Raw genomic sequence first — 12,951 nt, forward strand, 5'->3', positions numbered from 1 at the left:
AGGAGCAATAGTAAGGGCTGCAAGTGAGGTTATTCCTATGAGTACGGGGGGAGAAAGAGTAATGCAGTTCCCTGGTGGACTGAAGACTGTAGAGAAGCAGTGAAGTGTAGGAACGGGGCTTTCGGAATGTTTAAAAGGTCCCATAATTACCAACACCTGATTCTGTCATGGTTCCACCTTTCACTAGAGGGTGGCAGAGACCGTCCTAGAGACATTAACGACACTCAGGTGTGTCCAATTTACTCATTATGATTTCCCTGTTAAAAGAGGTGTGTTTTCTGTTGTCCTTTGAAGAAGCTTGAATTATTTACTGTGTGTGTGTGTGTGTGTGTGTGTGTGTGTGTGTGTGTGTGTGTGTGTGTGTGTGTGTGTGTGTGTGTGTGTGTGTGTGTGTGTGTGTGTGTGTGTGTGTGTGTGTGTGTGTGTGTGTGTGTGTGGTTTCTGAGTGTTAAGGCTTGGTAATTGTGGAGGAGGAATGAGGCGCAGGAAGCAGCGAACACAGGGTAGTGGTGTTTTTAATATACACTCACAAAAAACAAATGTTCCCACACACAGGGGAGAAAATACATGCGGCGTACAACAACGTCGACATGAACACAAGCCGTCACACAAGAAACAATCATTAATCCCGCACGAACAGGAGCGGGCCAGCTAAACTAAATAGCCCCTCTAATGGCTAATTGACCACAGGTGTCACAAAATAAAAAAAGGGAAAAGCAAAAGGGAATCGGTGGCAGCTAATAGGCCGGTGACGACGACCGCCGAGCGCCACCCGAGCAGGAGGGGCGCCACCGTCGGTGGGAATCGTGACAGTACCCCCCTCCTGACGCGCGGCTCCCGCAGCGCGCCGACACCGGCCTCGAGGTCGACCCGGAGGGCGAGGGGCAGGGCGATCCGGACGGAGGTGGTGGAACTCCCTCAACATAGATGGGTCCAGGACGTCCGCCGCCGGCACCCAGCACCTCTCCTCCGGGCCGTACCCCTCCCAGTCCACGAGGTACTGTAGGCCCCTCGCCCGGCGTCGCGAGTCCAGAATGGCCCGTACGCTGTACGCCGGGGACCCCCGATGTCCAGAGGGGGCGGAGGGACCTCCGGCACCTCATCTTCGTGAAGGGGACCAGCTACCTCCGGCCTGAGGAGAGACACATGAAACGAGGGGTTAATACGGTAATAGGAAGGGAGTTGCAACCGATAACACACCTCGTTTATCCTCCTCAGGACTTTGAAGGGCCCCACACACTGCGGCCCCAGCTTCCGGCAGGGCACGCGGAGGGGCAGGTTCCGGGTCGAGAGCCAGACCCTGTCTCCCGGTGCGAACACGGGTGCCTCACTGCGGTGGCGGTCAGCACTCCTCTTCTGCCACGCACTGGCCTCCTTTAGTGAGTCCTGGACGGCTCTCCAGGTCTCCTTGGAGTGCTGGACCCAGTCCTCCACCACAGGAGCCTCGGTCTGACTCCGGTGCCATGGTGCCAGGACCGGCTGGTAACCTAACACACACTGAAAGGGTGATATGTTAGTAGAGGAGTGGCGAAGTGAGTTCTGGGCTAACTCAGCCCAGGGAATATACCTCGCCCACTCCCCTGGCCGGTCCTGGCAATACGACCTCAGGAACCTGCCCACCTCCTGGTTCACCCTCTCCGCCTGCCCATTGCTCTCGGGGTGATAACCGGAGGTCAAACTGACCGAGACCCCCAGCCGCTCCATAAACGCTCTCCAGACCCTGGATGTGAACTGGGAACCTCGATCAGAGACAATGTCCTCCGGCACCCTGTAGTGCCGGAAGACGTGGGTAAATAGGGCCTCCGCAGTCTGCAGGGCCGTAGGGAGACCGGGCAATGGGAGGAGACGGCAGGACTTAGAGAACCGATCCACAACCACCAGAATCGCCGTGTTCCCCTGAGAGGGGGGAAGATCTGTCAGGAAGTCAATGGACAGGTGTGACCATGGTCGTTGTGGAACGGGGAGGGGCTGTAACTTCCCTCTTGGTAGATGCCTAGGAGCCTTACTCTGGGCACACACCGAACAGGAAGAGACATAGGACCTCACGTCCTTAGCTAAGGTGGGCCACCAGTACTTCCCCCTTAGACTCCCCCACTGTCCTCGCCTCACCAGGATGACCCGCAGTAGGTAGCGTGTGCGCCCACCGAATCAAACGATCACGAACACCGAGCGGCACATACATGCGCCCCACGGGCACCTGCGCAGGCGCAGGTTCCAACACCAATGCCCGCTCGATGTCCGCGTCCACCTCCCATACCACAGGTGCCACCAGCCTAGACGCTGGAATGATGGGAGTTGGATCGATGGGCCGGTCCTCCGTGTCATAGAGACGGGACAGCGCGTCGGCCTTAGTATTTAGGGAACCCGGTCTATAGGAGATGGTAAACCTAAACCGGGCGAAGAACATGGCCCACCTCGCCTGACGTGGATTCAGTCTCCTCGCTGCCCGGATGTACTCCAGGTCTCGGTGGTCGGTCCAGATGAGAAAGGGGTGTTTAGCCCCCTCAAGCCAGTGCCGCCACACCCTCAAAGCTTTAACCACTGCTAGCAACTCCCTGTCCCCCACATCGTAGTTACGCTCCGCCGAACTGAGCTTCTTCGAAAAGAAAGCGCAGGGGCGGAGTTTCAATGGCGCACCCGAGCGCTGTGATAGCACGGCACCCACCCCAGCCTCGGATGCGTCCACCTCCACTACGAACGCTAAAGACGGGTCCGGGTGCGCCAACACGGGTGCGTCGGTGAACAGCGTCTTCAATTTCTTGAAGGCTCCGTCCGCCTCCGTCGACCCCCTTCAGCAGTGAGGTAATGGGAGCCGCTACCTGGCCAAAACCCCGGATAAAACTCCGGTAGTAATTGGCAAAGCCTAAAAACCGCTGCACCTCCTTTACCGTGGTTGGAGTCGGCCAATTACGCACGGCCTTAACGCGGTCACACTCCATCACCACCCCCGTGGTGGAAATGCGATAACCCAGAAAGGAGACGGCTCGTTTGGAAAACTCACACTTCTCAGCCTTAACGTATAGGTCATGCTTCAGCAGTCTACTAAGCACCTTGCGCACCAGGGACACATGCGCGGAGCGGGTGGCGGAATATATCAGAATGTCATCGATATATACAATCACGCCCTGCCCGTGCAGGTCCCTGAGAATCTCGTCAACAAAGGATTGAAAGACGGCTGGAGCATTTTTCAACCCATACGGCATGACGAGGTACTCATAATGGCCCGATGTGGTACTAAAGGCGGTTTTCCACTCGTCTCCCTTCTTGATACGCACCAGGTTATACGCGCTCCTGAGATCCAGTTTTGTGAAGAACTGCGCTCTGTGAAATGATTCCACCGCCGTAGCGATGAGAGGTAGTGGGTAACTAAACCCCACCGTAATAGCGTTTAGACCTCGGTAATCAATGCACGGACGCAGACCTCCCTCCTTTTTCTTCACAAAAAGAAACTCGAGGAAGCGGGTGAGATGGAGGGCCGAATGTACCCCTGTCCCAGGGATTCCGTGACATATGTCTCCATAGCCGCCGTCTCCTCCTGTGACAAGGGGTACACGTGACTCCTGGGAAGCGCAGCGTTAACCTGGAGATCTATCGCACAATCCCCCTGTCGATGAGGTGGTAATTTAGTCGCCCTCTTTTTACAAAAAGCGATCGCCAAATCAGCGTATTCGGGGGAATGCGCACGGTGGACACCTGGTCTGGACTCTCCACCGACGTGGCACCTATGGAAACTCCTAGACACCTACCTGAACACTCCTCTGACCACCCCTGGAGAACCCCCTGTTTCCACGAAATACGGGGATTGTGACCAGCCAGCCAGGGGACCCCCAGCACCACCGGAAACGCAGGCGAGTCAATAAGGAAAAAACGAATGCGTTCCTTATGATTCCCCAGCGTTACCATGTCCAGTGGCACCGTAGACTCCCTGACTAGCCCTGACCCTAATGGTCGGCTATCTAGGGAGTGCACGGGGAAAGGGGAATCTATCGGCACCCGCGGAATGCCCAGCTTAATGGCAAGTCCACGGTCCATAAAATTCCCAGCTGCGCCTGAATCGACTAGCGCCCTATGCTGGGAAGAGGGAAAAAATTTAGTAAACAAAACAGGTAAAAACACATGACCAACAGGGGGTTCTGGGTGAATCTGGTGCTGACTCACCTGAGGTAACCGAGAAGTGTTCTGCCTACCATCTCGACTCCCAGACTGGCTCCTCCGGCACCGGTCGGCCGTGTGTCCTCTCCGACCACAGCTGGTGCAAGAGGAGCCACCTCCTCCGGTGCCCCTTGGCACGGCCCCCCCTACCTCCATAGGGGTAGGGGCGGGGGTGCACGGGGGTGGAACGGGCAGGACCCTCTCCGAACGCCCGCGGGCAGCCAGCAAGTTGTCCAGTCGTATGGACATATCTAACAGTTCGTCCAGGGACAGAGCTGTGTCCCGACAGGCCAGCTCCCTGCGGACGTCCGCCCGGAGACTGCAGCGGTAGTGGTCTATGAGGGCCCTGTCGTTCCACCCCGCCCCAGCAGCCAAGGTCCTGAAGTCCAGCGCGAAGTCCTGGGCACTCCTCGTCTCCTGCCTGAGGTGGAACAGCCGTTCACCCGCCGCTCTTCCTTCCGGAGGGTGGTCGAACACGGCCCGAAAGCGGCGGGTGAACTCCGGGTAGTGGTCCCTCGCCGAGTCTGGACCGTTCCAGACCGCATTAGCCCACTCCAGAGCTCTGCCCGTCAGGCAGGAAACGAGGGCACTCACGCTCTCCTCCCCCGTGGGAGCAGGTCTGATGGTGGCCAGGTACAGCTCAAGCTGGAGCAAAAACCCCTGGCACCCAGCCGCCGCCCCATCGTACTCCCTCGGGAGCGCCAGACGAAGCGCGCCAGAGCCAGACGTCATGGGAGGCGAAGATGGCTGTATCGGGGAGGTGGAGGTGGAGAGAGGATACCACTTCTCTCCCATCTGTCCATCCTCTCCATCATCTGGTCCATTGCCGATCCGATGCGATGGAGGACTGTCGTGTGGTGGAGTACGCGTTCCTCCATCGAGGGCAGAGGAGTGGCCGCTGCTCCCGCTGATTCCATGCCTTCTATCGTGGTGCGGGATTCTGTTAAGGCTTGGTAATTGTGGAGGAGGAATGAGGCGCAGGAAGCAGCGAACACAGGGTAGTGGTGTTTTTAATATACACTCACAAAAAACAAATGTTCCCACACACAGGGGAGAAAATACATGTGGCGTACAACAACGTCGACATGAACACAAGCCGTCACACAAGAAACAATCATTAATCCCGCACGAACAGGAGCGGGCCAGCTAAACTAAATAGCCCCTCTAATGGCTAATTGACCACAGGTGTCACAAAATAAAAAAAGGGAAAAGCAAAAGGGAATCGGTGGCAGCTAATAGGCCGGTGACGACGACCGCCGAGCGCCACCCGAGCAGGAGGGGGCGCCACCGTCGGTGGGAATCGTGACACTGAGTGAGGTTTTGAGACTGGGTATTTCTTTTTTTTCAAGTGTACTGTGATCCTGAGGCTACCATTTCTCAATAAAGTATTATGTTTATCCTTAAGCACTGATTCCTCGTCTGGTCTCTTCTCTGGACCTGGGTCCAACCTTACCATGTCACAGATTCAGTATAAACAAGCACAAGCAGTAGTAAAGAGGATTATTAGGACAGCTAAGAGAGAGTATATGTGCCAGTTCTGTGGAAACATAGGCAGGACCACTCCTGTGGGAGAGGTATGGGAGATGATTAAGAGGATGTGTGGGGTCAGACGAGATTGAGATCTCCCTGTGCTGAAAAGTGGGGCGATTGTTGCTGTGAGAGATATGGATAAGGCAGAGATGTTAGCCCAGGCATTTGTGAAGGTGCACAGCTCAAATAATCTGACAGAAGAGGTGCAGTGTTGGAGAGAGAGGGTCAAAGGAGAACATCCAGGGCTCCTGATCAGAGCGAGATGGTGGGGAATTGAATGCCCTTTTACGTTGGCTGAGATGAAGAGAGCATTAGTTAATGCTGGGGTAATATATCCTGGGAAGGATAAAATGAATTACATTATGATGGCCACATCTCAATGACACTGCAATGGGGAAAGTATTGGGCCTTTACGATAAGGTGTGGCAGGAAGGGAAGCTGCCATGAAGTTGGAAGCAGGCTGTAGTGGTGCTGATACGGAAACCAGGGAAAGACCCTACTAGTCCTTTAAGCTATAGGCCGCAGTGGAGACTGCTCAGAGGAGGAAGGGGAGGACCATACTCAGTGAAATTTCATAAAAATAAAGATTTTGAAACATTAAAAATTTAGATAAAACTTTATTAAATATATTCATATGTCACCAAATAATTGATTAAATAACACTTTTTTGCAATAAAGGTCTATAGTAACTGTAACAGCACTGTCTAGGTTAGCACCATGGTGCAGCCGGAGGACAAGCTAGCTTCCATCCTCCTCTGGCTTTATTGACTTCAATACATAACCTAGGAGGCTTGTAGGCCTCACCCCTTTCCATAGACATACATGGTAATTATGACCACTTCCGGAGGACGTCCTCTAACCAGTCAAAGCTTTTGCAGTATGAACTGACTTGTTGTCCATCCAATCATCGAATTATGATCAGAGAAGGAACATATTGAGTTGTATTGGGATTGAGCCACAGAGCATTATGGGGGTTCTTTGTGTTGAAGAACCCCTTTCATTCTTTCCCACGTGTTCTCGCATACCCCTAGAGCATCGAGCCAGCGGGGTGGTGGCACTGGAATCCTCATCTCTCCCAAGTGGACATTCTCTCTTTCTCCCCTGACCCATCTGTCTATCTCCTCATTTGAATTCCATGCTGTCACAGTTACCAGCCCTTTCAAGCTTAACATCCTTATCATTTATCGCCCTCCAGGTTCCCTTGGAGAGTTCATCAATGAGCTTGACGCCTTGATAAGTTCCTTTCCTGAGGATGGCTCACCTCTCACAGTTCTGGGTGACTTTAATCTCCCCACGTCTACCTTTGACTCATTCCTCTCTGCCTCCTTCTTTCCACTCCTCTCCTCTTTTGACCTCACCCTCTCACCTTCCCCCCCTACTCACAAGGCAGGCAATACGCTTGACCTCATCTTTACTAGATGCTGTTCTTCCACTAATCTCATTGCAACTCCCCTCCAAATCTCCGACCACTACCTTGTATCCTTTTCCCTCTTGCTCTCATCCAACACTTCTCACTCTGCCCCTACTCGGATGGTATTGCGCCGTCCCAACCTTCGCTCTCTCTCTCCCGCTACTCTCTCCTCTTCCATCCTATCATCTCTTCCCTCTGCTCAAACCTTCTCCAACCTATCTCCTGATTCTGCCTCCTCAACCCTCCTCTCCTCCCTTTCTGCATCCTTTGATTTTCTCTGTCCCCTATCCTCCAGGCCGGCTCGGTCCTCCCCTCCTGCTCCGTGGCTCGACGACTCACTACGAGCTCACAGAACAGGGCTCCGGGCAGCCGAGCGGAAATGGAGGAAAACTCGCCTCCCCTGCGGACCTGGCATCCTTTCACTCCCTCCTCTCTACATTCTCCTCTTCTGTCTCTGCTGCTAAAGCCACTTTCTACCACTCTAAATTCCAAGCATCTGCCTCTAACCCTAGGAAGCTCTTTGCTACCTTCTCCTCCCTCCTGAATCCTCCTCCCCCTCCCCCCTCCTCCCTCTCTGCGGATGACTTCGTCAACCATTTTGAAAAGAAGGTTGACGATATCCGATCCTCGTTTGCTAAGTCAAACGACACCGCTGGTCCTGCTCACACTGCCCTACCCTGTGCTTTGACCTCTTTCTCCCCTCTCTCTCCAGATGAAATCTCGCGTCTTGTGACGGCCGGCCGCCCAACAACCTGCCCACTTGACCCTATCCCCTCCTCTCTTCTCCAGACCATTTCCGGAGACCTTCTCCCCTTCCTCACCTCGCTCATCAACTCATCCTTGACCGCTGGCTACGTCCCTTCCGTCTTCAAGAGAGCGAGAGTTGCACCCCTTCTGAAAAAAACCTACACTCGATCCCTCCGATGTCAACAACTACAGACCAGTATCCCTTCTTTCTTTTCTCTCCAAAACTCTTGAACGTGCCGTCCTTGGCCAGCTCTCCTGCTATCTCTCTCAGAATGACCTTCTTGATCCTAATCAGTCAGGTTTCAAGACTGGGCATTCAACTGAGACTGCTCTTCTCTGTGTCACGGAGGCTCTCCGCACTGCTAAAGCTAACTCTCTCTCCTCTGCTCTCATCCTTCTAGACCTATCTGCTGCCTTTGATACTGTGAACCATCAGATCCTCCTCTCCACCCTCTCCGAGTTGGGCATCTCCGGCGCGGCCCACGCTTGGATTGCGTCCTACCTGACAGGTCGCTCCTACCAGGTGGCGTGGCGAGAATCTGTCTCCGCACCATGCGCTCTCACCACTGGTGTCCCCCAGGGCTCTGTTCTAGGCCCTCTCCTATTCTCGCTATACACCAAGTCACTTGGCTCTGTCATATCTTCACATGGTCTCTCCTATCATTGCTATGCAGACGACACACAATTAATCTTCTCCTTTCCCCCTTCTGATAACCAGGCGGCGAATCGCATCTCTGCATGTCTGTCAGACATATCAGTGTGGATGACAGATCACCAGCTCAAGCTAAACCTCGGCAAGACGGAGCTGCTCTTCCTCCCGGGGAAGGACTGCCCGTTCCATGATCTCGCCATCACGGTTGACAACTCCCTTGTGTCCTCCTCCCAGAGTGCTAAGAACCTTGGCGTGATCCTGGACAACACCCTGTCATTCTCCACTAACATCAAGGCGGTGACCCGATCCTGTAGGTTCATGCTCTACAACATTCGCAGAGTACGACCCTGCCTCACACAGGAAGCGGCGCAGGTCCTAATCCAGGCACTTGTCATCTCCCGTCTGGATTACTGCAACTCGCTGTTGGCTGGGCTCCCTGCCTGTGCCATTAAACCCCTACAACTCATCCAGAACGCCGCAGCCCGTCTGGTGTTCAACCTTCCCAAGTTCTCTCACGTCACCCCGCTCCTCCGCTTTCTCCACTGGCTTCCAGTTGAAGCTCGCATCCGCTACAAGACCATGGTGATTGCCTACGGAGCTGTGAGGGGAACGGCACCTCCATACCTTCAGGCTCTGATCAGGCCCTACACCCAAACAAGGGCACTGCGTTCATCCACCTCTGGCCTGCTGGCCCCCCTACCTCTGAGGAAGCACAGTTCCCGCTCAGCCCAGTCAAAACTGTTCGCTGCTGTGGCACCCCAATGGTGGAACAAGCTCCCTCACGACGCCAGGACAGCGGAGTCAGTCACCACCTTCCGGAGACACCTGAAACCCCACCTCTTTAAGGAATACCTAGGATAGGATAAAGTAATCCTTCTAACCCCCCCCTTAAAAGATTTAGATGCACTATTGTAAAGTGGTTGTTCCACTGGATATCATAAGGTGAATGCACCAATTTGTAAGTCGCTCTGGATAAGAGCATCTGCTAAATGACTTAAATGTAATGTAAATGTAATTTTCTGGGGTACACGGAAAAGGTGCAAATTAAAAGCGAGGGTCGACATCTGCCTGAGATCAGTTTCATGAAGAAGGATGAAAAGGTGAAGGCATTCAATACCACCTGGTATCAAAAGTATAGCTGGTTAACAGGGAGCCTTTCATCAAGCCGCCTGTATTGCGGCCTTGCATGCGTTTTTGGGCATGCAAGAATTTGCTTTTAGAGGACATGAGGAGATGGAAAGTTCCGCCGACAAGGGCAACTACAAGGAGCTTCTAGAGGTAATTGCACGTTATGATGCTTTACTTGCTGAACATATCGAACTTTGACTTTATGAATTTTGAGATGTCTGAGTTTAAGTTCATAGAGAAACTCGTTGTCCAAACCTACGGTGGCGCAGCTGTAATGGAATGTATCTGCTATTTGTATTTACAGCTAAGTCCCTCTCCTGTTCCCTGATTAAGAGGTGATGACTACTCCACTCCACTACCTTTGTCAACTTTCTCCTGACATGAACTGAAGCCACGTCTCATGTGAGCACTCATCCACTGGCACATTGAATGTTTCCCCTCCAGGCACTGTGAGAACCCCTATACATTTTCTCTCATTCCTGTATGTAGAGTCAATCAGATACACAATCACATTATTACACATCAATGATTTTACTCCTTGCTTGGACTAACTCACTCTTAGCTCTTTTGTCTAACTATGTAGTGTTTTGTGTTATTGTTTTTTGTCTTCCCAGTCAAATCCTGTCCTGCACTGGTCAAGTCTCTGAACACCTAAACTCATGCCTCATACCCTCATTCAATCACTGCTGTGATCCCTTTCCCACACGGTGTAAGTAGCCCTCTCATTCCCATTCTCCATAATATTGTACTATAAATGTATTTATTAAATGCTTTAGGTTAAAATAATTAGTCTTTGACGATTTCTCCGTGCGTTACGTGCCTATACCGTGGGTCTTCCATCCTCCTCAATTGTTCAAGTCACCAGCCTCCGCTGATAGGCCGATAGCGTTTACATATCATGTATGTAAACTTATGGAAAGGATGATAATGGAAAGGCTGACTTACTTTCTGGAGAGTAGAGGACTAATGTCACCAGATCAAAGTGGGTTCAGGAAAGGCAGGGGAACGATGGAACCTGTACTGTGCCTTGAGTCAGTCATACGGAAGGCACAGGCAAATAAAGAGGTGGTGGTAGCCATTTTCTTTGATGTAGAGAAGGCTTATGATATGATGTGGAAGGAAGGAAGGCCTACTTATCAAGCTGGATAACATGGGGGTTGAAGGAATGGTTTTTAACTGGATAAAGGATTTTATTTTTGGGCGATGAATAACTGAGGGTGGGGAGCTCTGTATCAGAAAGCTACGAGGTAGATAATGAGAAGTGAAGTGAAGTGTCATTAGTCCTTTGTTGTTTTCTATTCTGTTTGACGATGTATTCTCTCATGTGAGACCTGATATTGGGGGGTCATTGTTTGCGGACGACGGGGCACTGTGGAAGAGAGGTAGAAATATTACCCATACAGCCAGAAAATGTCAAGAAGTGATTAGTGAAGTTGAGCAATGGCCCCTCACGTGAGGCTTCGAGTTTCCATTTGAGAAAACAGATTTTTTTTCTAGAAGGAAGGTTGGGGTGGAAATATACTTGAAGTTGTATGGAAGGAATCTGGAGAGGGTGGGAGGATTTAGGTTCCTGGGGGTCTGATTTGACACTCGAATGACATGGGCAGAGCATATTAACAGAGTTGTTATCAAAGGAAAGAAAATATTGAATGTGATGCATTGCTTGTCAGGAATGGGGTCAGATAGAATGCCGTTGAAAATGCAATATATAGCAATATAAGTTAGATGTAATCCAAGCCCTAAGAATACAGTATGTTGTGGAGTACTCAGGACCCCTCTGGTGGCAGCAATGGAGGTACAGTTGGGAGAGATGGCGTTAAAGTTAAGAAGACAAGGACATACGGTTACACACCCTACAAAATAAAAGGTACTCCAAGAGTGCTCGGAACATGAACGAAATCTGAATACAAGCTTTGGGTGGAAAGGCAATGGCATGGTGAGAGAGATGGGGTTGTTTGTAAGGGAGTTTAGCCCCTCTGGATCTTCCTGCTATCCCACCTTGGTTTCTCCCTCAGCCATTGATACATCTAGGATTGCTTGAGAGGGTAAGAGATGTTGAGGAAGGAGTCCATTTAAAGAACATTTAAGAACACAATACTATGCTTTCTTGAATATATTCACAGATGGATCTAAGGACCCTAAAACAGGGAGGACAGGTGCAGATTTGAGTGTTTCTGAGTTTAAGGTGACAGTGACAAAAAGAGCAACAAATAATGTATCTGTTTACACAATGGAGTTGTTGGCCATAATATTGGCTGCAGAGTGGGTGGAAGAGGTGAGGCCAGACAGGGTAGTCATCTGCTCTGACTCCTGTGCAGCACTGATGAGTTTAAATTAATTTGTGTCTCAGAGCAGACAGGATATATTGTATGAGGTTTTGCACTGCTTGTATAGGGTGAAACGGATTAGGGTATTTGTGATGTTCCTCTGGGTTCCAGCTCATGTTGGAGTAGAGGGGAATAAGGAGGTGGATGTTGTCGCCAAACAGGCTATTAAACATCTTAATGTTGAGATGGAATTGTCAATCAGTAAAGCAGAAGCCAAGGGGTTAATAAGAACAGTGGTTAAAAACAAATGGCAAGAGGGAGAGAAAGGGAAGACACCTGTATAAGATCCAGGAAAGAGTGGGGGCAGGGAGGTCATGAGGCCGAGAGAGAAGGGAGAAAAGTATCATCACAAGGCTGAGACTGGAACACACGAGGCTCAATAGTACATTGTAATTTGTGGGGAAACATCTGACTGGGAGGTGTGATCATTGTCAGGAGACAGTGAAACATGTTCTATTTCAGTGCCAGAAACATGGGAGGTAAAGGAAGCGATTGTTATTACATTTGAGGAGTAATGGTGTTGAAGAGCCAGGATGAAGTGAACTTCTGGGGAAATTTTCAGGGGATGTAATATTTAATTATGTATTTCCTTTTCTTAGGGAGACAAGAATATTGGGAAGGATTTAGACCTTCACTGTCTCTGGTCCACACTCCAGTCCCGTTGGTGGCAGTAATCACCTTAAAGTTGGTTGCCAAACCCATATAAAATCCACAGAAGAAGAATGCATCGGTGAGAAAAACAGATGTTGGCAGAGCTATGCCTCATGTTAGTGCTTTCTCTTTAGGTAGCCAACAAAGCCTGAATCTCGTGTTCTCACCTGTTTAGTTCGGTCCATGTTCTTCATAACTCCCTATCCTAGGTTCTTGTGTGTTTTTTCTTTTAGTTTGTCATTTCTGAGTCAAATCTAGTGGGCATCCATGGTGGGTGTCTTTTAGGTCCCTTTCTAGTTCCTTTGCTGACATAGACACATTCAGAACCAGTTTGAAACCCCTTCTGTTTTGGT

The sequence above is a fragment of the Salmo salar genome, chromosome ssa10 (assembly GCF_905237065.1).
Source record: "Salmo salar chromosome ssa10, Ssal_v3.1, whole genome shotgun sequence".
NCBI lineage: Eukaryota > Metazoa > Chordata > Actinopteri > Salmoniformes > Salmonidae > Salmo > Salmo salar.